Consider the following 26,728-nt stretch of genomic DNA (forward strand, 5'->3'; position numbering starts at 1 on the left):
TTATTTATGAATGCCTGGCCTCAGCTTGACTTATTTCTAGGCATTTTTCCTTTGCTTAAATTATCCCACCTACCTTTTGCCTCTGGGCTTTTGTCTTTCTCTATTTCTATATACCTTTCCTTACTTCTTACTCCGTGGCTGGCTGTGTAGCTGGATGTTCCTGGAGTTCTTCTCCTTGTCCTGCTCCTTGATCCTCTTTTCCTATTTATTTTCTCTGCCTGCCAGCCCCTCCTATCCTTTCTCCTGCCTCGCTATTGGCCATCCAACTCTCTATTAGACCATCAGGTGTTTTAGACAGGCAAAGTAATGTAGCTTCGCAGAGTTAAACAAACGCAACATAACGGAATGCAACACATCTTTGCACCACTAAGCAAATGTTCCGCAGCATAAACAAATGTAGCACATCTTAAAATACTATTCCACAACACAGGTCCACAGGCCAACCTGATCTAGACACTCCCTCATGGAAACTCTCTTCCAGGTGATTGCAGCAGGTTGGCAGTTATAAATCTTAAATATCCTTCAGAACATTGTTCTTCATGACAGGGTCACAGAAGTGAAAGCCATTTCGAGCCTGTTTTCAGAAACACCACCTAAGCACCTGTTTCCTTGAATTTCAGAGAGCATCGAACAACAATTTTACATTTAAAAAAAAGCTGAGAACTGTTTCAGTATCTGACTTTTCATTCATTTGGTCACAAGACACACCATGACCATGTTTACACCGCCCATCCCTGCTGTTTCTCCTTGTTAGTAACGATTAGCATCCTTGCCCCTGGGGTTTCTGCTGTCTTTCTTTTTCCTTCCTTTTCTCTTTTCTCTTTCCTGGTTTCTGAGGACTGACCACAGGGCTTCACACAAGCCAGGAAAGCGCTTTGCCACTAAGATACGCCCCCATTCCTCCCTTTACTTTTAATTTTGACATAGGGTCTCACTCAGTTGCCCAGACTGACTTTGAGCTCTCCATAGCCCAGTCTAGCCTTGAGCTTGCCTCTTGAGAAGCAACAGGTCTGTGCTGCTGAGCTCAGCCCTACTGTTCTTATTGCTGTGTGTGAAGTCCGCACTGAACTGTTAGCTCTCCTGCAGTTGTTGTTATCTTCCGTTTTATTTTAGTAATGAGTGTTTTGGGGGGTGCATCAGGTCAAGGACATATAAACAGCATCAAAACTGTGTGTCTTGAGTCCACCTTCCCCTGCATTCAGAGCCATAGGTAAATTGGCTCTAACCTTCTTTTCAGGCTGCCATGCTGGAATCCAAGACGAGCTAAATGGGAAAAAATGAGCCACCCTCCTGTGAGAATTCTGCAGTCACTCTGAAGACACTATCAGACAACTGCACTTTGGGAGATCCCTAAAGATGATTCTGGGATCTGCTCATAATTAATAGCTACTACTTAGGCATTTTCACCAAGGTGAGAAAATTTAGCCCAGTAACACCAGATCTTGAACTGAGTAATACACATCATACCTAAACACATACATGACAGCAGCGGCCACAAACAGAAGCCCCCAAATCAACTGACTGGATCTTAGCAGGGGTCCATGGACAGATGTGCTGTGAACATGACAAACTCAATGTCAGGCTAACTGAAGAGAAGCCTGGTGCCCAGTGCAGGCGATATTGTCTAAAGACATCAATTAACAGCAGCAAGGAAAACCCTCAGCTTGCCTGGTGTTGGCACAACTGAGGGAAAATGAGAAGCTTCCTTGCAGCCAGAACAGTTTAATGATCCAAGGGCCTGCAGATAAGAGTACTTGCTGATCTTGCAGAGGGCCTGAGTTCAGTTCCCACAACACACATGGTGGCTCACAACCATCCAGAACTCTGGTTTCAGGGAATCCAACACCCTCTTCTGACCTCCACCAGCACAGGCATGCATAGAGTATACATACATCATGTAGCAAAACACTCATACCTATACAATATGAGGGAGGGGAAACTGTGACTGATAAAATAAATGAAAAAAGTTAATAAATAAAAAGACTATATATATAAAATACACAAGCTATGTCAATTTCTTTGGGTGTTTTAAACACGGAGTCCTGATGTCCTTTGAGAGCTGACTATTGGCAGTCACAGGTACTTTTAGTGCAATTTTAATTACTAATACTCTCAAATTGTATATTCCACCTCATACAGTAATATATATCTATGTGCATGTAAGTGTTTGCTACAAAGTGGCCACAAAAGGCCTCTTTGTGAGTTCAAAAGGGCCATCGTGGAGGCAGAGATCTGATAGGGGTGCAAAGCGAGTCACAGCAGGTGTCATTAATATGCAGGAAACCATCTGGAGATCTTGGGTGCAGGCAGAGCTACTGGGAGCAAGCAGAGCTAGCTGGAGCCCTGGAGTCTGGTCAAGCTACTGAAGAAGTAACTGTTGAAGAAAAAGGTGTAGGACTTGTGTTCGGATGGATGGTGGACAGACGAATGGACAGGTGGATGAATGGATAGATGGATGGAATTGTATGCATAATGGTTTCCTTCTAAGGCGCTTGCCACACATAGATGATGAATGGCAATTCCATCAAGCCGTGGAGACCTCGCTGAGCTGCAACCAAGGGATGATGGTGGGTTCTCTATCTCTCAGACCTTTGATACATGCACTGGGTGTCTGGATGGCAGGCCAGAGGGCCTGTGTCTGCTGCATTGTTACAGCTTTGTCTTTGTGGTGCCTGGATGTTGGTGTCCTACATTCTCTTGATCTGGTTTTTCTGTTTTAATATGCATGTGTTCCCGGCCCACTTGGATAAAGTTTTTCAGTGGTACCCTTTGGCTCGTGGGAATGAGCTATTTTTCGGCATATGTCTCATACCTGTCCTGGATGGGCGATGATGCTTAATACTGGGAGAGGAGGAGTCACCCTGCCTCTGCAACTGCATTCAGGTGAGGCAAATTTTGGCTTTGTAAAGTGGAGTCACTCAGGACACAGTCTGAGGCCACTTTTTCTCACAGTGTATAGTGACTTAGAACAGGACTCCACACACATCATCCCCAGAAAGTATAGAGGCTGCTAAAAAATTCTTTTTTTTTTCAAGACAGGGTTTCTCTGTATTGCTTTGGAGCCTGTCCTGGAACTTGTTCTGTAGACCAGGCTGGCTTCAAACTCACAGAGATTTGCCTGCCTCTGCCTCCTGAGTGCTGGGATAAAAGATGTTCACCACCAATGCCCGGCAAAAAGATTTACTTATTTAGTACAGTGCTCTGCCTGTATGCATGCCTGCAGGCTGGACAAAAGCACCAGATCTCATTACAGATAGTTGTGAGCCACCATGCGATTGCTGGGAATTGAACTCCAGACCTTCAGAAGGGCAGTCAGTGCTCTTAACCACCACTGACCTGGCGGTGATGGCACATGCCTTTAATCCTAGCTCTCAGAAGGCAGGAGCAGGCAGATCTCTGAGTTCGAGGCCGGCCTGGTCTACAGAGCGAATTCCAGGAGAAATCCTGTCTCAAAAAACAAAACAAAAGCTCTTTAAAAGAGCTGAAACGCTGTGAGTGTTTCTGAATGTCTGAGGTCTGTGGGTGGAGCTGGGAGAAAGTTCAACACCTAAGGACTGGAGCCTGCAGACAGGACCCTGTGAGTGGAGACTGCAGACAGATGGGCTCCAGTTCAGATGAGTTCATGGGGATTAGGATGGGCCCTGAGTCCAATGACTGATGGCTTTGTAACAAGACAGACACACAGACATACCCACAGAGAAGATGGCGGAAAGGAGGTCAACACGGACATAGGCAGAAAGAGGAAAAACGATACTTTACTGGAGGCTGGAGAGATACCCAGGCAGACTGCCCCTCAGAGCCTTCCAGCAGCCCTTGGAAGCAAACACATGCTTAGCACTTTACATGGTGACAGTCCCCAACTTCAGGATGTCGTCCTCATGGTGCACAAGTGATAAGCACTCAGCAGAAATCCCACTTCTGATTCTGGGCTTGGATCTTTTCCAGGCTAGTGCCATGTGTTCCAGTCCATCCCCCACAATGCTGGGTGGAGACAAAGAGCTCAGCTCCCAGTTCGGTGTTCAGTAAGAGTCTTGACAGGAGTTTTCAACTGGTCGCTGTCAACGTAGGATGGGCTTACGGGACGTCAACCCATGGTCAGCACAGGAGTACTGATATCTAAAAGTTCTCTGGTGGGAAATGAGAAGACAGATGAGGACCAATGAGGCAAATTGTCAAGCAGCACCAAGCACCCAGCTGGGACAGGAAACGTGGCATCGCTGTGGGAGCGACTGGCCTTGGTGACGTGTAATTTCATGTCAGTGGTGCAGAGTGGACAGCAGCTTGCTGAATGCAGCTGTTTGGAGATGCGAGAGTTATAGAGTGTAAACGGGGAAATGGCCATGAGCTGTGCAGGTCCAAGCTGGGAGTGAGGTCCTGGGTGCAGGGTTAGGACCGCCTAAGGAGATGAGAGACAACCTACCCCAGCTTCCCAGACTGGATACAGATAGTCTGGGGGGGGGGGGGAGGGTGCTCATGGGTGTTTGTTTTGTCAATCATAATCTCTCTTCTGCCCGGTAACACATTAGCCTAAACCAGCAACACGTCCCTTTGCCTTCAGATTATAGAATCTTCAGAACTTAAGGGCTGGGAACAGAGAACCTGCCAAGCAGAAAAAAACTCTCCTCCATGCATCATTTAAGATTTCCAGTTACAACCAAACACATTTTACTGCTTGGATTTTGTGTTTGTGTGCCTCCTCTGGCTCCAAGCATGTGGGACTTAAAAAACAAAACAAAACAAAAAAACAACCAAACAAACCAAAGACTTCCAGCTCCACCGCCCAGCCTGGATCTCCTCTTTTGTTTGTGTCAGGCTACAAGACAGAATCCCTCTGATGATGATTAAGGGGCTCAGTTTATTCCAGACTTCAGCCATTGTTGTTACTAAACACTTGGATTCTGGTGTTTGCATCAAGGTAAATAATTGGGAAGCATGCAAATTAGGCAAGTCTGTGAGCTGTAATTTCTCTGACTCAAAGGAGGAGGTTTGTAATGAAAACGGGTGGTTAAGCAGAATTCTAAAAGCCACTGGAGACCGCAGCCGAACACACCCCGCTCTGCAGGAAGTGGAGCATACCGTCTCACAGCCGGCCTTGGCTTTGGAGTCCTCCTTGGCCCTTGCAATCCAGTGAAGACCAAAGCAACCAGAGTGCCTGGACATTTACTTCCAAGGAGAGCACAGAGATTTCATTTTATCAGCACCAAATGAGGCTTCCCATGGAGTTGTAGTGAAGTATGGGGTGGATGAGCGGGTGGGTAGGCCTGGCTCTCCAGCCCGTGGGCGGGTTGCCCTAGCATTGGGAGCAGAGCCGCATCACTCCGGGTGTGCCCATTAGAAACACATGCTTGGCTCTCATGCACCATTTAAAGGGAGTTTTTTTTTTTTTTTTTTTTTTGCTCAGAGGGGCCCTGAGGCTTTCACCCGCCCGATGGAGTATTTGTGCCCTCGGAGTCATTGGAAGTGTTGCTGAGTAGAGCCAAGGTGACTAAAATGCCACCCATGTAAGGGCCAGCAGCGCTGCTGTGGCTCCTCCAGTCAGCTCAAGCTGGCCTTCCACAGTGCCCCTTTGTGGCCCTGGTGGGAATGACAGCACTATGGTTCAGAATTCCTGAGGTGAAAATGAGGTAATTTGTGTAAGACAAGAGTTGCTCATGTGGCCTCCACAATCAAACACTTGATTTTCTGAGAATTGAGGAATATATAGCTTGGTACCATTTTGGACGAAATATCAGAAGTAACTGGAATGTTTATGACTGAAGCAAACAAAGGTGTTCCGGAACCTGCAAATAATTTGGTTTTTGGTAAGAGGTCTTTCCCTGACAACAGTGACAAGTTCCACTGCTCTGGCTTCCACAAACCCCAAAGGGCAAACATATCTCATGGTCAAATGGCTAGAGTGTGTCCTGACCCTGAAATCCCCACAGCCCAGCCAGACCATGTCACCTTTCCGGTGGCCAGAGCGAGGCGGTCGGTGGGAGACTTTCTGGAGAGACAGGCTGCTTTCCTTTCTCTGGGCCTTCATTCCTTACTGAAGGCCCTATCTGTAACTAGCACCTCCTGCAGCTGCTGAGAGCTAACTTTGTTTTGCCCACCAGCAATGTCTGGCTCACAGCCAATCCCCCTGAGCCAATAAGCATCCCTCTCATTGGCTGGTAACTCTTTTCTCCAGCTCCTCTCTTAATTACGATAATTAAATGTTATGCAACCCTTTGGCCATGTAGGGTTTTCTTTTTTTTTCCCCTTCCTGATTTATAAGTTTGTCACTGGGGGGACATAATGGCTCTTTGTGTTTGGTGTCAAATCTCTGCCCACAAATTGCAACCATGGGGATATCAGGGAAAGCGATTTTAAAACAGCACAGATTGAGAAGCAGATAACTTACTATGGTCTCTGGCCAGAAAATTATTTTTGTTTTTGTTTTTTCAAACCAGGTGGTGGTGGAATAGGCCTTTAACCCCAGCAGTTGGGAGGCACAGGCACAGGCACAGGCACAGGCACAGGCACAGGCACAGGCGAGTTCGGGATCAACGTGGTCTACAGAGAGTTCCATAATAGACAGGGCTACACAGAGAAATCCTGTCTCAAAGAACCAAAACTCCTGGACTCCAGTTGCAGAGAGGGAGGAGTGATAAGCAAAGGGGTCAAGACCAGGCCGGAGAGACCCACAGAAACAGCTGACCGGAACAAGGGGGAGCACATGGACCCCAGACTGATAGCTGGGAAACCAGCGTAGGACCGACTCAGACCTCCTGAACAAGGATATCAGTTTGGAGGTCTGGGAAATCTATGGGACCTCTGGTAGTAGATCCAGTATTTATCCCTAGTACACAAATGGACTTTGGAAGCCCACTCCATATAAAGGGATACTCTCTCAGCCTAGACACATGGTGGAGAGTCTAGGCCCTGCTCCAAATGATAAGACAGACTTTGAAGATCCCCCATGGAAGGCCTCACCCTCCCTGGGGAGCAGAAAGGGGATGGGATAAGGGATTGGTGGGGGGGGATGGGAGGAGGGGAGGGAGAGGGAACTGGAATTGACATGTAAAACGAGCTTGTTTCTAATTTAAATTAAAAAAAAGAAAAAATAAGATGAATAAAATTTTTTTTTAAACTTTGTTTTAAAAAAAATTGCAAGTGCCTCTCACAGGGGCTTGGGGAAAGCGAAGAAAACAACTCTCCAGAGGACAGATGTAAAACCTAGGAAAACGGTTGGGTGTTACACTCCCTACCTCAGGCTAACTCCTACAGCAGCAGTGGTACACACCTTTGGTTCACAGACTTAGTGGCATCTGAGTAATTTTGCTCCAGACCAAGTATCTGTCTTCAGAAGGTCATCTCTCTTCATCTGTGCTTGGAAGTCCCCAAGAAGCAGTAGGAAGTGGATGTCTGTCTGTCTGCCACCACATCGCTCGACCGTGAAGTTGGGGGATGCTGCTAGGGTCCCCTCATGTTTCAGCCATATCTTAAAGGACCACTGGGAGAAAATAAAAATGAATACTTTTTAAAGAGGTTTTTGGAGAGCCTTACTCTTGATGGCCCTGAAAGACACTTGCCAGGTTCTGTGACATGTTACCAGCTCACCACAATGTCACCTGGAAATAGTGTCTGGTGAGTTGCAGCCCACCAGGAGACTCAAAGACAGGAAGTGAAGGGGACAGTCAAGTGTGCCTTCTAGGCCAGCTGAGCTGGGGGCATCTGGGGCCTGCATTCCTGACATGCCTAGAAGTGCTAATAGAGCACTTCCTAGAGCATTCCATGTGTGGTCAGAGGCATGACAAGCATGACCACTCATGTAGTCTGATCTTAGGTTCTGTTCTGTATGTGTTTGTGTTGGTATCTTTGAATAGCTATGAGAAATAAGATTTTTTTTAAGCATTTCCAATTGTTTGGCTGGTTTTTTTTTTGTTTGTTTTATTTTTGTTGTTTGTTTATAGAGACAGGGTCTCTCTATTTTGTAGCCCTGACTGTTTTTGGAACTAGCCCTGTAGACCAGGCTGGCCTCAAACTCACAGAAACCTACCTGCCTCTGTCCCCAGAGTGCTGGGATTAAAGGTGTGGGCCACCACACCAGGCTAAGTATTCCTCTCGTAATCAAGGATATAATTTGCTTTCTAATTTGTCTAGCAAGGACTCCTCCACCGTGTGTGTGTGTGTGTGTGTGTGTGTGTGTGTGTGTGTGTGTGTGTGAATGTGTCTGTGTGTGCTAGCATGAGCAGCTGTGTGACATTCATACAAAGGTCAGAAGTTAGCCTTGACTGCCATTCCCCAGGCACTATTCTTCATGTTTGTAAGACAGGGTCTCTCACTGGCCTGGAACTCACAAGTAGACTACACTTGCTGACCAGTGAGCCCCAGGGATTGGCCGGCCTCTGCCTCCCCAGTGCTGGGATTACAAGCAACACCCAATGAGAGAGGGAGAGGCCTTCCTTGGGGATGAGCTCCCTAATTGGTTGTCCAGTACATGAGACAGACACTGGATGGACTCTGCGGGGTGTATTTATACATTTATACACTTATATATTAAAAAAACAGTAAAAATCAAGAAAAGGGCCATGAGCTTGAGAGGGCAAAATTGAGGGTGGAGGTAACAGGAGGTAAACTATGTAATCATATTTTAACTTTTTTAATTTGCAGAATAAATTAAAACATTCAAAAACCAGGATGCTGGCCCTGGTCCTTGTGCTGATCACCCCTCCCATGGATGCAGACGGCCTCACAGAGCTGAGGCTAACCTGGGGCAGATACAGCACTCCACTGATTCTCGAAATTTACCAGAGTGTTGTTTACACTGTGGAAGTTCAGTCCACTTCCCCTCCGCCCCCCAATTACTGCGAGCCCTCTGCATTTAGCATGTCAGGAGAGCCCCCCTGTGGATACTATAACAACTGTAATTAGCTATTCCTGTAACCCTTAATACAGGACACAGGCTCTCACATCTGCTTTGTGTGTGTGCTGGCACAGCGTGTGACTAAATATCCAGTGCCGTGTGCAAAATGAGTGTGATTACAGGCCAGAGCGTGGCATCACCAGAAGCAGCGGCAAATCCCAGCTAGTTCCCACACTGCAGCAAGGAGGGGTGGCTCAGGGGAAGCAGGTCTGTTTGGAGGACCCCCCCCAGCAGGACGGTTACATCATCAGAAGGGTCTCAGAAGGTCTGGGTTCGATGCCTTCAGTTTTCCCAAAGTCACAGTCTAAATTTACTCAAATTCACCAGAACAAGTTAAAACCTTTTGTTAAAAGCAAAAGGGGAAGAAAATGAAAAGGAGCTTTCTTTGTAAACCACAACATGTATAGCAACCATCAAGAACTTTACATTTCTCTCCAAAGTCTCCCCTCTCATTCCTTATGCTAGTCAGTCAGTTGGTTGGCTTGGCCAGATAATCAGCATTGGTATAGTGTTGTACATAAGCAGGGTAAGAGATCAGTCGATGGCGTAACGAAGTATCTAAGATGTCATGTATCTGATAAAAGCAATCACTGCACCTTTGTGTAAGGAATTTGAGCATCCACAAACTGTGGTACCTTGGGGAGCAAACATTTACAGGATCTCAAGGGGTAACTGTGTCCCTTCCCTGGAGCCTGTGGTGGTTTTGCTGGCCACTCCCTGACAGTCTCATCATTACTCATGACATCACGGTGCCCTTGTGCCCTGAGATTTCCCACACAGTCCCTCTGTCCTCCTGGGCTGCAGTTTTCATACGATTTTCGAAAGTCGTATGAAAACCCCCTGTGCCAAACTTTCTAACCTTTGTTCCCCAAGCCCAGGCTTGTTGCCCCTTCTGCACAAGCCTTCCCCTGAGCTCTTCCTGTCACACTTTAGTGGGTGCTCAGTCATCTTTGGGGGCTCGTTCACCAAGATCTAATCATCTCTTTCTTGGAACTTGCCCATCTCTCTTCCGTCCCTCTGCGGAGGCCTGTAACACTCTCCATGATGGCAACCTGCAGCCACTCGGTACTCTGAACACCATCAGTGGTCAATCTGTGCAGCCAGGAACTCATCCCCTGCTTCTACCCCTCCTCCAGGCTGTTGCCATGCCTATGTTCATAACTGTGACCATAATCGCTTCCCCAAGTGTCTCATTAGCCTATAAGGAAATAATATGAACATGGTCCCTGTAAGCATTCACTATCTCCCCCAAATCTACAGACTCCTTAGAGTTTCAGCACCTTTATACTCATGTTGGCCCTGGGCCTTGCACACAGGAACATCCTGCTGCCCCATCCTGCTCCCTTCCTGGGAAATCTGCTTTTCCCTCCAGACTCTCCTCATGCATCCTTGGCTCTCCCTTTCCACATGGTAGCAGGACAGAATTGATCCAGGCAAACTGTCCTCTGATATTCATATGCATTTCTCCTCCCTCTCCCTCTCCTTCTCCCTCTGTCTCCCTTTCCCTCCCCCCCCACACACATGCTATCAATAGTTTGTTCCTCTATGCTGACAGCTAGACATCCTTTGTGAATTCCACAGGTGATGGATACTCACTTATTTCTGGTTTGGGGGTTTCACAGAGAAGCCGAGTGCACGCCTTGTGCAGACATGTGCGTTATTACTTTTGGGTGAATACCTAGAATAGAATGACTGGGTCAGACTGTATGTGTTTGCTCTGTAAAGAAATGGCCTAGGCTGGGGAGATGGCTCGGTGCGTAGAGTGTTCACTGTGCAAGCCTGAGGACTGGCATTTGGATTCCCAGAACCCAATTCAGGCAGGTGTGGTGACCACCGGTTACTGGGAGACAGGGACGGGGGGGGGAGCTCCCGGGTAAGCTGACTAGCTAGACTTGGCTGAATCAGTGTTTTGGATCTGGTAAGTGGCCATGCTCCAATGAATAAAATGGAGAGTGATCCAGGAAGAAATCCAGTCCCAACTTCGGGTCTTCACATGCATACACACACACACATTCACAATACACACATGCAAACACATACATGCATGCTTCACATATGCACACCACACATAAACATGCCACACACACACATACCACACATATATAATGAAGAAGTGGTCAAATTGTTTCTAACATGCTTGTGCCCTTTCTCCATCCCCTCCGGCAGTGAGAATATCTGCTGTATCTCCAACCGCCCCATACTTGTTGATCACAGCCATCCTGGCGGGAGGCACTCTGTCTGATTGGCTTCGTCCTGCAGCACTCAGGAGCCATGCTCCCGCCCCCACAGGGCCGCTGTCCACCTGTCTGGCTCCCTCACATTGGCTGGCACAGAGATCCCTATATAGGAAGTGCTGGGCCCATCCCAGGTGGGCTGGATAGGGTTGATGGAGGCTGCCGTCCCTTCCTCCATTTCCCAGGACCTCTGCTGCTCAAAGGCCAGAGACGAAGGAAGTCAGGACCCTTTCACTGTTCTTTTCTCCATCTGCAGTGTCACTGGGACACCCAAGATGGCTCTGCATCCTCTCCCAGGCCTCCTCCCCTTCTGTCTGTGTGTGTTAGGCCTCATGTGAGTTAGACCTCACACAGCATGCTGTCCTGCCTGGTGCTGGTCAGGCTAGAACCCCACGCAATGAGGCCTTCCTTCCCATTTATGCAGTGGCCCCTACCTGCTAGGCCACCAGCACTGTCTCTGAGAGCAGGCAGCCACCCCCCAACAAGTGGGGTCCCAGCCTCCTGGCCACTTGCTTGCCTAATATACACATATGCTGTACCTATGTGAATAGGCAGCTGCAGCATAGGGTCAGAAGGACTTCATGGACACATCAGACAGCAACCAAGTGAACTGTTTCCCAGTTCCCAGAGGAGAGCCTGGAGGTCCCAGCCACTTGGCTCTAGTTTATTTTATTTAAAACAGTGTTTGCGTCATCTGTAAGTCTACTGGGAGTGCTCTGTTTAGAAATGGGGCTTGAATAGTTGCCTCTGTTCAACTCTTTAGTTTGTTCGTTCTATGGACAGGGTTTCCCCTATGTAGCTTGGAGCCTGTCCTGGAACTCGCTCTGTAGACCAGGCTGACTTCAACCTCACAGAGCGCCACCTGCCTCTGATTCCCGAGTGCTGTGATTAAAGGTGTGCGCCACCACCGCCCAGCTGTTCGTTCTAGGACATCAGACGATGCCCACGCTGTACCTGTCACTTCGTGATCCACTGAGCAGCGTACATACTCCTGCACCAAAGCAGACTGTCTTAGTTAGGGTCTCTATTGCTGTGAAGAGACACATGACAGTTCCTAAGTTTGGTCCATTATCATCATGTTGGGAAGCATAGCACTGTGCAGGCAGACATGGTACTGGAGAGGTAGCTGAGATCCTACATCTGGATTGGCAGGCAGCAGGAAGAACAGGTAACACTGGGCCTGGCTTGAGCATCTGAAACCTCAAACAAAACCCACCCCCCAGTGACACACTTCCTCCAACATGGCCACACCTTCTATAGTGCCACTCCCTATGGGGGCCATTTCATTCAAACCACCACACAGGCCTTGAACAATGACACACTCCTGGGGTCACAAACTACACACAAAACTCTACTCGCATGGCCCCCACAGATCCCAAACCACCACAGGGGCTCCTGAGAAAGAAGTGAATAGGACCCTCTACAAGCATGGGATAGGGCCTGCTTTACAGGTTGGAATGTGGGGATGGGGGTTATTCCAGTGAAATTTATGCTGGGCTGCTGAGGAAGGGTAAGAGGGAGACGTGTGTGTCAATGTGTGTGTCCCTTGTCAGGGAGGTGAGGAGCTTTGCCACAGCGGGAGCGGTTGTGACCGCACTTCCAGAGGAGTCCATCTCTACATTAGATGACCGTGAGAAAACAAAACTGTCTATAGTCCCTCAGTCATGAGGTGGGCTGTGAGCATGCCCAGTGAGCGGGCAAGCACTGCTGAGGGAGACCGGCGGCGGCGGAGGTTAAGCAACGGCGCATGCGTGCTGGATGACTACATGGAGAGGCTGGAGGAAAGGGAGCTCCTGCGATGGTGAGGTCTGGGGCTGAGTCTCATGAGACAGGCAGGTGGCTGCCCATCCAAGAAGGTCATGGGGGGTGGCTCAGTTGGTAGAGTACTTGCTGCACAAATATGAGGACCCGAGTTCCATCTTGGCATCTACATAAAAACCGGGTGTCACGGCACAGGCCTGTAATCCCAGTGCTGGGGGACAGGAGGATCCTGGGGTTTCCTAGCATGCAAGAGGAATAAACTGCTCAACTCCAGGCTCAGTGAGAGATTCTCAGAAAAACAGGTTGATGGCGACTAAGGAAGATACCCAACCTCTGGCTTCCCACACCTCTCTGGGAGCCAAGCCCTTCCCGTCTTTTAAAGTTGCACACACACTCTTATTTGAAAGCAGAGGTGCTCTGTTCTTAACTCAGTTCCCCTTATATGAAGCTTTATAGAACTGTGCTTGTCTCTAGGTTTAACAGCCAAGATTAAAGATCAGGGATTAACAGTAGCTTGTAACTCCATCTTGCCCGTGGGAGGACTATGCCCCCACTTTCACACCATAGTCTTTGTTAAACAGAGGGAGACCCATAGATCAGTAGAAAATCACTTTTTGCTTATTGGCTGTGGGATTCTTTCACAACAGTGGACTGGAGCCTTTGCACTCAGGACAGAGCAGGATTTATGGCTGTTTCCTGTGCTCCTTGGTCGGTTCAGTTGATTTCCCTTCATTTTTATGGGGTCACTTGTTATCTCAGAGCATGGGCTCTCCCCTTCTGCCATGCCATGGCTGCTCTTCAGTGGGAAATAGGGGACAGCTTATCAGAAACAAATACCATGTCAGAACACTGACTTCAAAGGCAGGGTGTTGTTTTTGTAGGGAGGTCATAAAACTGTAAGAATCAAAGGGCATCCTGCCCGAGGTCCACTCCTTCCTGGACAGTGGAAAAGGTATGTCCTTTGGGATCTGAGGGGACTCAACCCATTTCCTTAAATTTTTTTCATTTTAAGTGATGATATTTTAGTTGGGAGTCCCACCGTGCTGTTCAGTGGACTGTGAACTCCTGGACTCAAGCAATCCCCCTGCCTTGGCTTACAAGTGCTGAGGTTATAGACACATACAACTGAGGTCAGCTTCCTTTGGGTTTTAGACTCACAGGTTACTTCCTTCCTGGGCCTCGCTGAGTTCCTATGTAAAACGTGGAAAAGGGTTCATCACGCACCCGACAAGTCTGTCCAGCATGCAGGGTGACGCCAGCGTATGGGAAGTGTGTCCAGTGGATTGTGGTCTAGACTGTTTGAGCACTGCGCATCTCAAATTCCCCTTACAGTCACTGAAGGCTTTAACCAGTATAGGGCCATGGCCATCTCTGCCTCTTCCTGCCTTCTTGGTCCGCCTTAGCTACACTTATGTTGTGTGCCACGTGCTCCCTCTAGTGGCAGAATGGAGCAGCAGCACAATGAAAGCCATCCTGCCCGCTGGCCTTCTTAGGGGTCATGCAGCAGAGATGGACACCATCCACGTGCTGCCCACTTTGACAGTCTAGAGAACACAACAACACCTTAGAGAATGTCACGGTCTGGGATTTTTTTTTAGAAAAGATTTTCACGAGAGACGATCTGACGGTTTTACACCCCTCAGTAGATCTTTGACCTTAAAACTCCGTTAATTTCCCCCTGCCCTTTCATGCTTGCGACACTTATCTTTGCAAGGTTATTACTCTCATCTTTCAGCATGGATCTCTTACACTCTCCTCGTGTGATTTAGTTAAGCCTCTTGGTCCCGTTAAAATACACGTCACTTATGTGGTTTGTTCAGATATATGAAAGCTGAGGACTGAATTAGAATTCACACTTCATTTACTGTGTTTTAAACCCAAAGATGGGGAAAGAATCTCTTTGCAGCGATTGCGGGTTTTTAACATTAATGGGTTTCAAAGCTGAGGTTAAACTGAAAGAGGGCCCCGCTTCGGGAGGGGCTCGGGCAAGCCAGTTTCTATTTGAAGCTTAGAAAAACGGGATGGTAACCCAGTTAGCCCAAGAGCTGTCCATTTGGGTTAAAATGCTCTGTGGGCCTGTGTTGGTGATGTGTGAGGAAACGAAATATCAAGCTGCTTTATTTAAAATGTTTCTCTTCTATGGGGGTTGCATTCCTTTGAGCCCCAATGAGAAAGTACAATGCTCCCGCATCTGCCAGGAAATAACTGGGGGTAAACGGCATATGGGAAAGTGCTGGAGAAATGATTCAGTCAATTAAAGCGATTGTGTTGTGAGAGTTGGGCATTTTGTTTTTAACCTAAGGTAGTTAACCTGGCAAGGACTCATATTTCCTGAATCCCCCCTCCTTACGCTGATTAGCCAGGTCGCAATGCAAAGCGGAGCTCTCACCAATGGGATGAGATGCAGTCACCTCCTATGTCAGGGACATGCGGCTGAAGCTTGGCTAAGAGCACTTGCTAGCCTGGCTTGGGTCATTGTGAACCCTCTTTAGCAAAAAAGAGTTGCTTTGCCAAGGTATTTTTGCTTTGTTCCTGTGTCCTTTGTGTGACACTGAGATTGTTTTTTTGTTTGTTTCTAACTCTGTTCAAGCCTGTTTGATCTCAGGGTCCACGTAAAAAACTGGATACGGTGGTGGCAAGAACCCAGAATTCCTGTGGAGCCATGAGGCAGGAGGGAGGATTTGCAGGAAGCCCCTGAACCAGCTAGCTGGAATCTACGGTGCTGCACCAGCGGCAGAAACAAGAGACAAGGTGGAAAGAGAGAACTGACCCTACAAAGACACAGATATGAGCTAAGCACATGGCCTAGCCAGTAGATCGCTTGTCTTGGGAGAAGGAAGCCCTGAATTGGATTCCTAGAAGCCACATTTGAAAAGCCAGGCATCACGGCATACACTTGTAACCCCGGTGTTGGATAAGAGCAGAGGCAGGTGGGGATTGCTGGATGACCAGCCAGCCTTGCAGGCAAGTTCCAGGCCAGAGGGAGACCCTTTCTACAAAGAAACAAAGTGGATGGTGTGGGAGGAACGACACCCAAGGTCTCCTCGGCCTCCATGTGCCACGCAGTTGCTAAAGCATGCATGCTCGCCCCGCGCATGCAAAATAGTTGAGCAGAAACGAAAACAAATAGTTGTACTTGCACCAGTGAGATGACTGGGCTGGCAAAGGCGGTTGCTGGCCAGCTTGATGATGAGGTAGTTCAATGCCCACATCCACAGGACAAAAGGAGAGAGCTAGCTCCTGTAAATTGTCCTCAGATCTCCACACATGCTCCATGACACACGGGCAAGCATGGGAACAGATGCATGTACGTACAGAAACGTCACTAAAAACCCAGTACTACTTCAAACCTGCAGTGTTTGCAGACTAGCTGGAGTCTGCCCCTGAGCTTCATCAAAGACACCTGGAAACCCGAAACAGGAACGTCCTTAAATAGTGTGATTTCAAATGTATTTTATTGGGGTGATGAAAAAATGTATTTCATCTAGAGAACTCATAGGCCCCCGGAGTGAAGCTACTACTATTGCTCTGCCAAATGGACATCGTGTCAAGCAACCCTCTACGTGCATGGCTCTGTGTCCATGGATTAGAGCAGCTCTCAGTCCTCATCGGAGATGATGCTCTTTTGGGCGGTGGGTGGTGGCGAGAACAGAAATTTACAACCGATCAACTCGAGGAGACTAGGTGTCTGCAGAGCGCTCAGCCACCAATGAGATTTTCATATCATGCCACTTACCCTCGAGACTCACAATGCTTCTGGAAAGATGGGGTAGAGGTTTTTGTCAGAGCCAGAGGTAAAGGAAGAACCAGAGAAGACAGTATTTTCTGAACATGACAGAACTGCCTCCTCACAAACTCAGTGCAGTTATGAATGTCCGCATGAGGTCAAGCCAGTCAGCGTGTTGCTGGGAGGACTCACCTGCCTTCATCCCTAGATGAGGAGATAGTGACAGTTGATAGCTTGGGAAGCCGATGTCAGTTTTCTGGGTACAGGGCTTTGGTTGGTTGACTGTGTTGCAAGGATAGTTGTACACCTAGGAGTATATGGTCGGAACAACTTTGGACTTGGTTATCAAAAAAAAAAGATACAAGGTTGGGAAGGAGAGGGGGTGTGTTAGATCTGCAAGGACTCAGCAGCAGGAGGGCAGTGAATAGAAACAAAATACACTGATAAAAATATTGTATTAAAAATGAGTAAGTATAAACATTTTAAACATAAGTTTTCTCATCATCTTTCAGAATGTCTTAATTCCCTCCCACTCGAGCACCCTGACGATTTCTGCTTACTGGCAGAATGCTCATCACCCCAGGAGTGAGTGGGTTTTCTGCCCCAGTGATTAGGAGCAATCCCTCTGCTCTGGTGTGGTCAGATCTGTGGAGAGGTGAGGTTACCAGTCCAATTCCGGGTTCCGGTCGTGACTGCACACATGGTTCTCTCTGAATGTGCTCAGGTGTGTATGGGTATGGTGACATGGGAAGCAGGATCACATGTAGTCCTACAACAGTGAACACCGTGGGTCACACGGTCATTTGTGTTCTTGGCTCTTCACTAGCCACGTGTTAAATGCTTCTACATCTTCAAGCACACCCTGCTGGGACAGAAGACCAGAGCCATGGCAGGACGGACTGGCAATGGCAGGACTTTAAAGCCTGGCTCACTTGCGTTCCCTCTTTTCACCACCAGGAGGCAGGTTTCCCAGCCGACTGAAATTCTACCTTGTCTGTGTGTGGATTTGACATCCTGCTTCCACATGGGGAATCCTTGTGTAGCTGTCTTTATCTTTATTTTGTCATTTTCATTTCAAACAAAAACGTCACACCTAAAAACTCAAATTCTGTGGAATAGCCTGGCAATGTGGAGGCATCCATTCCCTTAGCTGTGCTCTCTCTGTCTCTGTGTCTCTGATTCGGTGTCTCTGTCTGTCTGTCTGTCTGTCTGTCTGTCTGTCTGTCTGTCTGTCTGTGTCTCCCTCTCTGTCTCTGTCTGTGTGTGTGTGTGTGTGAGAGAGAGAGAGAGAGAGAGAGAGATGGCCACATAATGGGCGCTGTGTCCAGATCAGCGCATGGAGGTGTTACTGTGGTTTGTAGGAGTCCTCCTCTAAGGGTGTGGTGAGTCAGGGAAGGGGGTGATTATAACAGTAGAAAGTACTGGCTGCTGCTTAGCTGAATGGCTTAGCACAACGGCATGTTACAAAGTGAATCTTCATCTTCTAGACTGCAAGAAAAGCAGACAGTATGTCACACAAAGTCCTCTAATGGTCCAGCACATCCTGCCCATTCAAATGACCTCATCTGCTCTCTGGGGGCCCACAGTGACTCAGGTCACCCTCATCTGCTCCTTGCTGTTCCCTGAAGCCTTTAGCACTTACTTACCTGTCTTCTGCCTATTGCTTGTGGAACTGTCACATGACTAGCTGCCATGCCCTGTGTGAGCCTTCCCCCTTACCTTCTTTGACCGGCCTGGGCACCACATCCTTAGTGCCGAATGTCAGTTTGGGGGGCATCATCTTCTGCAGGTCTCTTTGCTTATTATGGGGTACCCTCCAAGAGCAGAAAGTCACTGGCAATTACCAGCTAAGCTCTGTTCACAGTTACAGTTATTCTTGGCTGTCAACTTGTGGTCATGTCTGGGGGGGGGGGTTGGGGATTGCTAATTGATACAGGAGGAAGCCAGCCTACTATGAGCAGTGCACCTGAGACAGGTGGACCTCTGCTGTATAAGAAAGGCAGCTGAGTAAGCCAGAGAGAGCAAGTCAGCAGGCAGCAATCCTCCATGGTCTCTGCTTTAGTTCCTACCTTGGCTTCTCTTGCTGGTGATTAATAAGCCAAATAAACCCTTTCCCCCCTCAAGTCATGTTTGGTCAGTGTTTTATCACAGCAAAGGGGAAGATTATAGGACACCTGTCAACACCATAGCACTAGAGCATTCTGGGGCCCACAGTAGACATTCAACAGACAGCCATTACATAAAATCATTGTCTGTGTCTAAGAACTGTCGAAAAAGTGAAGGCAAAGAAGGATGGAATTACTAGAAAGTACAGAGGTTGTGTGTGTGTGTGTGTGTGTGTGTGTGTGTGTGTGTGTGTGTGTGTGTGTGGACTTCCCTTGAAAACAGCTAGGAGTGTGGTGAGGTGAGGGGCTGGAGCTGGGAGGCAGTCATGAAGGACCATGGTTACTCGGGCAGAAGCCCCAGGCCCCACACACACAGAGCTCGCTTTATGCAGTGTTCAAAACTGTGCGTGTCCCTGTCCTGTCGGCTGAGCATTCTCCCCACTCCACCATCTTCCCCTTTCTGTGGCATGTTGAGAGGAAAGTGACTCACAGAGGTGGCTGTGTCCCTGTCCCACGACTGCACCCTGCCCAGGACTTCAACCCTCTGCTACTGCAGCCTTCCTCCTCCATCCTCATCCTCATCCCACACAAGACGTCATACTTGGGGCATCCCCGCACACCTACCATAAGATGTCAAATAAAATAGACGTACCTTACTGGGAAAGTGCCTGCTTAACCGTCTAGGACAGTTAACCTTGGTTGTTTGATGGGACTTAAATCGACGGAAACAAACCTTTGGGCGTGCCTCTGAGGAAACATCTAGATTAGGTTAACTGAGATTAGAAAGAGAAGGCAGCACCACTTCGTGGGCTGGGGACCTGGACTGAACGTGAAGGAGAAACCGAGCTGAGCACCGGCATCCATCTCTCTTTGTTTCCCGACTCTGGAAGCAACATGACCAGCTGCCCCATGTCCCTGGTTCCATGCCTTTGACTGTGCCCTCAGAATGTGGGCCAAGTTGTTGTCATAATAGTGAAATAATTACTCTACCCTCCAACACTGCTTCATTCACGCAAGTAAGAAATTTCTCCTATCACAGATCATGTTCAAGTATGGAAATCCTTGAATGTTTTCAAATCCATGGCCGTTAACTGCACCGATCGGCCACCTGCATGCACCATATAAAGAGGCGGTAATCCCTGAGGGGGCTGAACATAAAGCTTGACAGACCCTCATGCAAGTGTGGGAGGAGAGACAGGAAGCAGGACCTGAAGGGCATTGTGTGACTGAGGGCATCCATTAGGGAGAGAGCAGCACAGCCAGGAAGAGCCCTCAGCTACCTAATGATGCTCCTTATTAATAATAACATAACGAGCAGCGCTTATCTTGAGTGTAGCCTGAATGCCCCAGGAACATCTTGAGAAGTCACATCTTTCCTTTGGAGTACATCAGAGGGAGGTGGCCTTGACCAGATGTCCCTCAGGCCTGGCTGGGATCCACCCCCTGGCTCCAAGAACCCACAGGGAACAGAGAACAGCACAAACAGTCCCTTCAACAGGAGTGAGGGTTAGTACTTCAGCTTAGATGGTAATGGCCCCGTTAGCCTTTCTTTTGGCTAATTTTAACTTCTCAATTAGTTCATTTTAATGACTTTGTATAATTGTGGAATACAATGTAACATTTAGATCTATGCATACAGCATGAAAAGTTAAGCAAAGTCAGCACTCTTTTTATGCTCATTTTTTTACAGTAACAATATTCCAAAACCTGCTCTTAATAACATGAAATACGTACATATATGCATGCATGCATGCATATTTTGTTTCCTGAGTGATAATGGGCTTTCAGGCATGTGCCACCACACCAGGTATGTGCAGTGACGGGCGGTGGGGCAGGGGAGAGACAGTATTTGCTATGCACTCTGGAAAATGAGAGGGGTCTAAGAGATCAACCGCTTCTCAGCCTGGTAGAGAGCTTGGTTCTGGTGTAAACAGAGCAGATGGGAAGTCATAACGAAGTCGCCATTGCAAAGGTGGTGTTGGGGTGTCCACTTAAAGAGGAGCAGCTGTGGCTTGTTTCCCTGTGCACCACTGTGGGAACCGCCTCCCCATCAAAGCGTAAGCAATTAAGCCGGTAATGTAGCACCTGCAGTGGGCTGTGGAGTAGCACTTCCAAACACGCAGGTCCCAAGACAGGAAGTGGAGTTTCTCTAAAGTGAGCCTTCTGTGACGGACACCTCACAGAAAGGCTACACTAAGTCCCCCGAGGTGAGAGGATGCTTCTAGAATATGCTAATATGTATCCTGTTTGGGGGGAAGTGGCAAGCATGAGTACAGTACTCTCTGTTTGGTCTGTGTGTGTGCATGTGTGTTCGTGTGGCCATCCTGTGGACTGTGTTTGTTTGGAACTGACCCGGAGATTTCTAAAGAGCTCAACAATAACAGGCTTGGATGGTGAGAGTGGGATGAGTATTTCCGAAGACATTGGTCTTTCTGCTCCAGTGACAGGGATGAGCGGACGCCATGTCATCAGCAGAGTTTAGAAGTTCCCCAATAATCAACACACATGTTGATCTCTCCATCTGTGATGGGTCCTGCTGGAACAGCAGTGGAAACGAAAATGTTCGGAACACAATGAATCAGCACCCAATTGATTTGGTATCTCTTGTCTATAACCCACAGAGTTAACTCCTGACCCTGAAGATATCCCTGTTGTGGATACATGTTAGGAGGCCTGACACTGTTTGAGGGATGAAAGTGATGGTCACTATGGCTTTTCAGGTATAAATCAAAGTTGTTAAGACAAGTTGTTCCAGGTAGCTTCCTCCATCCAGTACAGGACAGCCTAAATGATGGATCTCAAACTTAATCTACCTCCCACTGAATAAGCAGTGTCCTGGCCTGTTATACCAGATATTTGAGGTACAGTCCCCAGCTGGACCTATTCCACAAAACCATGTGGGGCTATGAGGTACAGACCCCCATGACCTACCCCACAGGACCACATGGGCCTATGTGAGGTACAGCCCACCACTGTCTCCCCCACAGAACCATGTGGGGCTAGTCCTCAGTTCTCTTTGTTGTAGGATGCTTAGCTGTGGCTTCTCCCTGAGTGTTCCCCTGACTGTTCACCATCAGTTGATGCTGGCTCTAGGAGGAACCCATGAGATAGAAACCACCCGGGCCCAGATGTGTCTAGGAGGCCACCACCTTACAGGGCCTCTGTGTTCACAGCCCCAAGATGCTCGTGCCTGAAGAGATATCTTAGTTAATTAAATGCTCACCGTGTAAGCGTGGAGATCTGTATTTGATCCCAAGAACCCATGTTTTAGAAAAAAAGCCAGGTGTGGTGATGAGCCAGTGAAATCTCGGCAGTGGGAATGGGGAGGTTGAATCAAGACGACCTTGATGCTCACTTGTCCAGCAGCCTAGCCCTGTGAAAGTCTTAGGCAAATGAAAGCAAAAATCAGGGGGAAGCACCTAATAATGAGGATGACCTGGTCTCCCCATGCATGCACACAAATGTGTGTGCCCACACACACGTGTACCTGCATGCGTACACATATTCACACGCACAAACACATATCTACACACACAAAGATAATTTCAGAGTACTAAGTACATGCCCCCAGATGTCAGGGGAGCTTGGTCAAGGCTGGCTCTACCAAGATGGGGCTTGTGTTGTTTCCCTCAGCAGATGTGGCTGAGACCTGAGATCACTGTGAATGTTTTCAAGGGAAGGGAACCTTCTATGGGCCTCAAGATGCCAACCAGAAGAACTAAGTCCCAGGCACCCGTGTCCTGGTTTCTAACATCCTGCTAGGTCATTACTGGCTAGTGTGCTTCCCTTGGGGCAGAAAGGTTAATCTGGGTTCTACCCCCCATCACCCCAGTCCCCAGGGCCCACAACTTCATTGTCTTATCTGTGGTTTTATTCGCATGTATTTGCAGTGCCAAGGGAACCCTGAGGGGCTTGTTCTTATAAAAAGATGCTTATGACTGAGAAGCAAGAGCCAGGAATATGACAAGAATTGCTCACGTAGACAGAGACAGTGTAGGATGTGGGTACCCACGAGGCCCATGGGGAGGCGGGGGAGGGCAGACTGGCCTGAGACCAGGCCGAGTGAGTCAGCATGTTCAGTCATTGTTGGAGACCTCAGGGCCCTGGAAAGAAGACAGCCAGCGTCTTCTAACCTGAGGAGGTTCTTCCAGTTCTGGGCCCATTATTACTGCTCTGTTGGTCATTGGACCCTTGAGCAGAGGCTAGACCATGGCTGGTCTTTCTCCTTCCCCAGGCTCAGTCAGCCAATCACCGTCCAGCAAAGCCAGAGTGCCCATTCTGCTACGCTGTCACATCCAGGCACATCATCACACGTTGGCCTGTTTAGCGCCCACATGCAATGGCCCCTTTCCCTGGTAGCTCACCACGAGTCCCTGGCATACCTTTGAACTGGGCTCTTTTAAGTTTCCATGCTTTCCTGGCTTCCTGACGACTTTGATCTCCAGCTGATTTCTGCCCCATTTTGGTCCTTACTCTGGCCTCCTGGACCACTTGGGCATCCGAGAATCAGAACTAGGCCAGTCACTGGTATCCTAAGCAGACAGAGAGGAGGACGCCACAGCAGCTGATGACTGTAACATGTAACCCTTGCTCCAGGGATGAGCGATGTTCTAAACATGGGATACCACATGGTAAGTCCCATCTAGGATTCAGGCATGACTTTCTGGTCTTTCACTGTGGGTCTTTGACAGGCCTTAAAATCAGGCAAAAGAGGCTGAGGCCTGGTTCCCTTTTAATGACAATACGACATCAAGAGGGTTGTGTTGGATGCTCAGCCTTCCACAAATCTAAGGGGAAAAGCTAACTGTATACTTACCTATTAGTTATGGGGGAAATTAAATTCCCCATCTAAACGGTGCAGTGTGGTGCGGATGTTAATCAGCCCCTTAGATAGTTATTAATGATAATCGTTTTGGTGATCTGAGCACTCTGCAGCCTCCGGCAGAGCAGTTATGACAGCATGAACTGTCTAGCTCGTATGAGTCAGGGGAACTTACAGGGCTATGGGAAGGGTCAGCTACCAGGCAGAGACTTGCTCCCTGGGGACCAGTCCAAGAAGCCCCAGGGCAGCACTATAGCCAGCCTTGGTCTCCGCCCTTCAGTCAAGCTTGCCACGCCTTTTCTGTCACCATAATGAGTCTTTTGAGAGGACCTTGCCAACTGTGGCAAAGCACAGGCAATAGCAGTGAAGGCCACATCCCAGGCGAGGCTGATGTCCAAGGCTGGGGTGACACAGAGACAATTGCTATTGACTTATAGCAAAGTTAGGCTGAGTCTCAGCCAGAAGGAACTTGCCCAAGGCTAGGGTAAGCCTGGTCACATGACAGTAGAGCAGGAAGCGGGGTACAAGGCAAGAACCAGGGGCTTGGATAATCTTCAAAGACTCTCCCATGATGCCTTGCATCTGCTGGCTAAGTCACACCTCCCAAGGCTCCCAGAATCTCCCCAAATAGTGCCACTTGGAAAGGGCAGACATTTCAGATTCAAAGCATAACAAACATCTGCATTTCTCAATGTCACTTGTGTTTTCAATGGTCTTGTCACTTCATCTCCCCGCTTCCTGCTTCTGAAGCTCCCCTCAGAAAACCAGGATTGGTTGAGTTAAGACGGACATGTGCCATAGTTCTGCAGTCTGTTCATTTTAGAGGCATTCTGAAACGTACACTGTGGGGATTCACATTGCCCCATAGGGAAAAACCATGTGTTTTTTTTTATGTTGACAGCATATAAGCCAAGACACAGAGGCCTGACTCTGTGCAACACTGTAACAAGGAAACACCACTCATGTGTGAAAGCACAAAGTGTTGTACCTCAACTCTCCCAAGAGTCCTATTGCTCCGTTTCTTACCCCTTTGGCAGCTTAAATATCTCCCCCTTTTTCTCATCCTCCAATTTATACCACCACCGTTCTAGTCCCAACCCACGTATAACTCGTGTGGTAGTTTAATTGTAATTATCCCCCATAAGCTCTTTGTTAGGAAGTACAGCCTTGTTGGAGTAGGTGTGACCTTGTTGGAGGAAGTGTGTCACTGTGGGGGTGGGCTTTGAGGTCTCCTGTGCTCAAGATACACCCAGTACCTAGACCACTTCCTGTTGCCTGAGGATCAAAGAGGTACAACTCTCAGCTCCTTCTCCAGCACCATGTCTGCCTACACACTGCCGTCCCACCATGATGCTAATGGACTGAACCTCTGAACTGTACGCCACCACAGTTAAATGTTTTCCTTTATAAGAGTCGCTGTGGTGATGGTGTCTCCTCACAGCAATAGAAACCCTAACTAAGACATCTCCCAACTCTCTCATCTTCATTTCTACACCTCTGCCTCTATAATTTTCTTCTCTGCCAGTAAAATTCCCCCCTCTGCTTTTGATCTCGACCGTCTTCCTGTAGGAGGAGGCCTGGGAAGAGGCCAGTGTTGGAGCTAAAGGGTGGAGGAGACTGTGTAGAGAAATTTTGAGAAGCGAAGTAATTTTCATGAATGTGTGAGGAGAAAGGAAGGCAGGGCGTAAATGTTTACAATTCCCTGTCTCTTACCTCCCTGCCGCTTCTCATCTCAGCTGCTGGCCTGCTCATCTTGGCCTCCAGGGATTCCCCGTTCTTGGCTCTTGTATCAGCATCTCAGACCGCCACAAACAGAAACCAACAGGAATTTGTCCTCTCAGGGTTCTAGAAGCTTGGGAGCCCAAACTGAGGTGTCAGCAAGGCCTTCTGAAGGCTCCAGGGAGGGGGTAGTGGCTTCCTCACCCTCTCCACAGACGTTTGCTCAGCCGTGCCTACTGCTGCTCTATTCACGGTAGCTAGGAAGTAGTAACAACCTAACTCTGTTCCATACATATTTTTTAAGTTTCTATTTTATTTCGATCACACACATGTGTATGTCTATGTATGGTTACGTGCACATGTGTGCAGGCGCCTACAGAGGTCAGAAGAGGGCGTCAGATCCCTGGATCTGGAGTTACAGGTAGTTGTGAACTACACTTCATAGCTGTGAGGAACCAAACTCAGGTCCTCTGCAAGAGCAGTGTGTGCTCTTAACCTCGCACCCAGCTCTCTAGCCCGATTCTGTACATTTCTAAAGAGCAAAGCATCTATTGAGAATGGCCTTTGTTTTGGTGCTCTCTGAATTTCTCACCACATCAGTGTGAAAACACAGCTCTCACCTCAACCAGGATAAGAAAGTTTATTCTGGAGCAAGGTATGAGGGACCGTGACCCTGGAACATGAATACAGGTTGCTCCAAACTACATGTTCCAACTTCAGAACAGTTGGATGGAGTTTTTATAGCAACAAAGCAATGAAAGCTGTAAACCAAAGGACAGTTAAAGTACACGGGTGGGCACATCAGGAGGGCAGGTACAGCAAAGCAGGAGGATTCTATTATGGGCCTCAGGAGTCAGTTAATGACGTTAGACTTTGGAATGGTGGAAAAACACATCTGTTTCTAGTTAACGTGTATGTTGTATGCGTATGTGTGAGGGTGTGTTTGCTGGTGCATATGACTGTGATATCAAGTCTTCTATAGATTCCCCACTCTACTATTTGAGGGAGATTCTCTCATGAATCTGGAGATTGCAGTTTTGGCTAGACGTTTGGACAGCCAGCCCCTAGGGTTTATCTGTCTCCATCCCCCAGCACTGGAGTTGCAGATGTGAACTCCCATACCTGGCTTTTATATGGGTTCTGGGGATCTGAACTCGGACCTCATGCTGTGCGACAGGCACTTTCCCTGAGCCATCTTCTGGGTCCTTTCATAGTCTCCTCAGTCCTCACCACAGCTAACATGCATTAGGGATTTATTTTGAATTTACAAAACCTTTTTCTCCTCCTCTCCCTCTTCCTCTTCCTTCCCCATCTCCTCCTCCTTCCCCTCTATCTCCTCCTCTCCTTCTTCCTCCCCCTCTTCCTCCTCTCCCTCCTCCCTGTCCCTCTCCCCCCCCTCTTCCTACTTCTCCTCCTCCTCACTATATATGAAAGGAAAACTTGGCACTTGACATGTGAAGAAGCAGACTCACA

General features: G+C 48.2%; 2 long non-coding RNA genes across 2 annotated transcripts; both read right to left on the bottom strand.

Moving 5' to 3' along the window:
• Positions 1 to 3,755: 3,755 nt before the first annotated feature.
• On the bottom strand, positions 3,756 to 17,796 carry LOC121142615. The gene is made up of 3 exons (XR_005879638.1): positions 16,802 to 17,796; positions 7,265 to 7,474; positions 3,756 to 4,127 (listed from the first exon to the last, which is right to left on the bottom strand). It is a non-coding gene; the product is annotated as an uncharacterized LOC121142615 (long non-coding RNA).
• A 4,150-nt stretch (positions 17,797 to 21,946) lies between these two features.
• LOC121142671 lies at positions 21,947 to 25,359 on the bottom strand. Its single transcript, XR_005879699.1, has 3 exons — positions 25,250 to 25,359; positions 23,097 to 23,246; positions 21,947 to 22,097 (listed from the first exon to the last, which is right to left on the bottom strand). It is a non-coding gene; the product is annotated as an uncharacterized LOC121142671 (long non-coding RNA).
• Positions 25,360 to 26,728: the final 1,369 nt, after the last annotated feature.

This window comes from Mesocricetus auratus, unplaced genomic scaffold, assembly GCF_017639785.1.
Source record: "Mesocricetus auratus isolate SY011 unplaced genomic scaffold, BCM_Maur_2.0 Super-Scaffold_100010, whole genome shotgun sequence".
In the NCBI taxonomy this organism is placed as follows: Eukaryota; Metazoa; Chordata; class Mammalia; order Rodentia; family Cricetidae; genus Mesocricetus; species Mesocricetus auratus.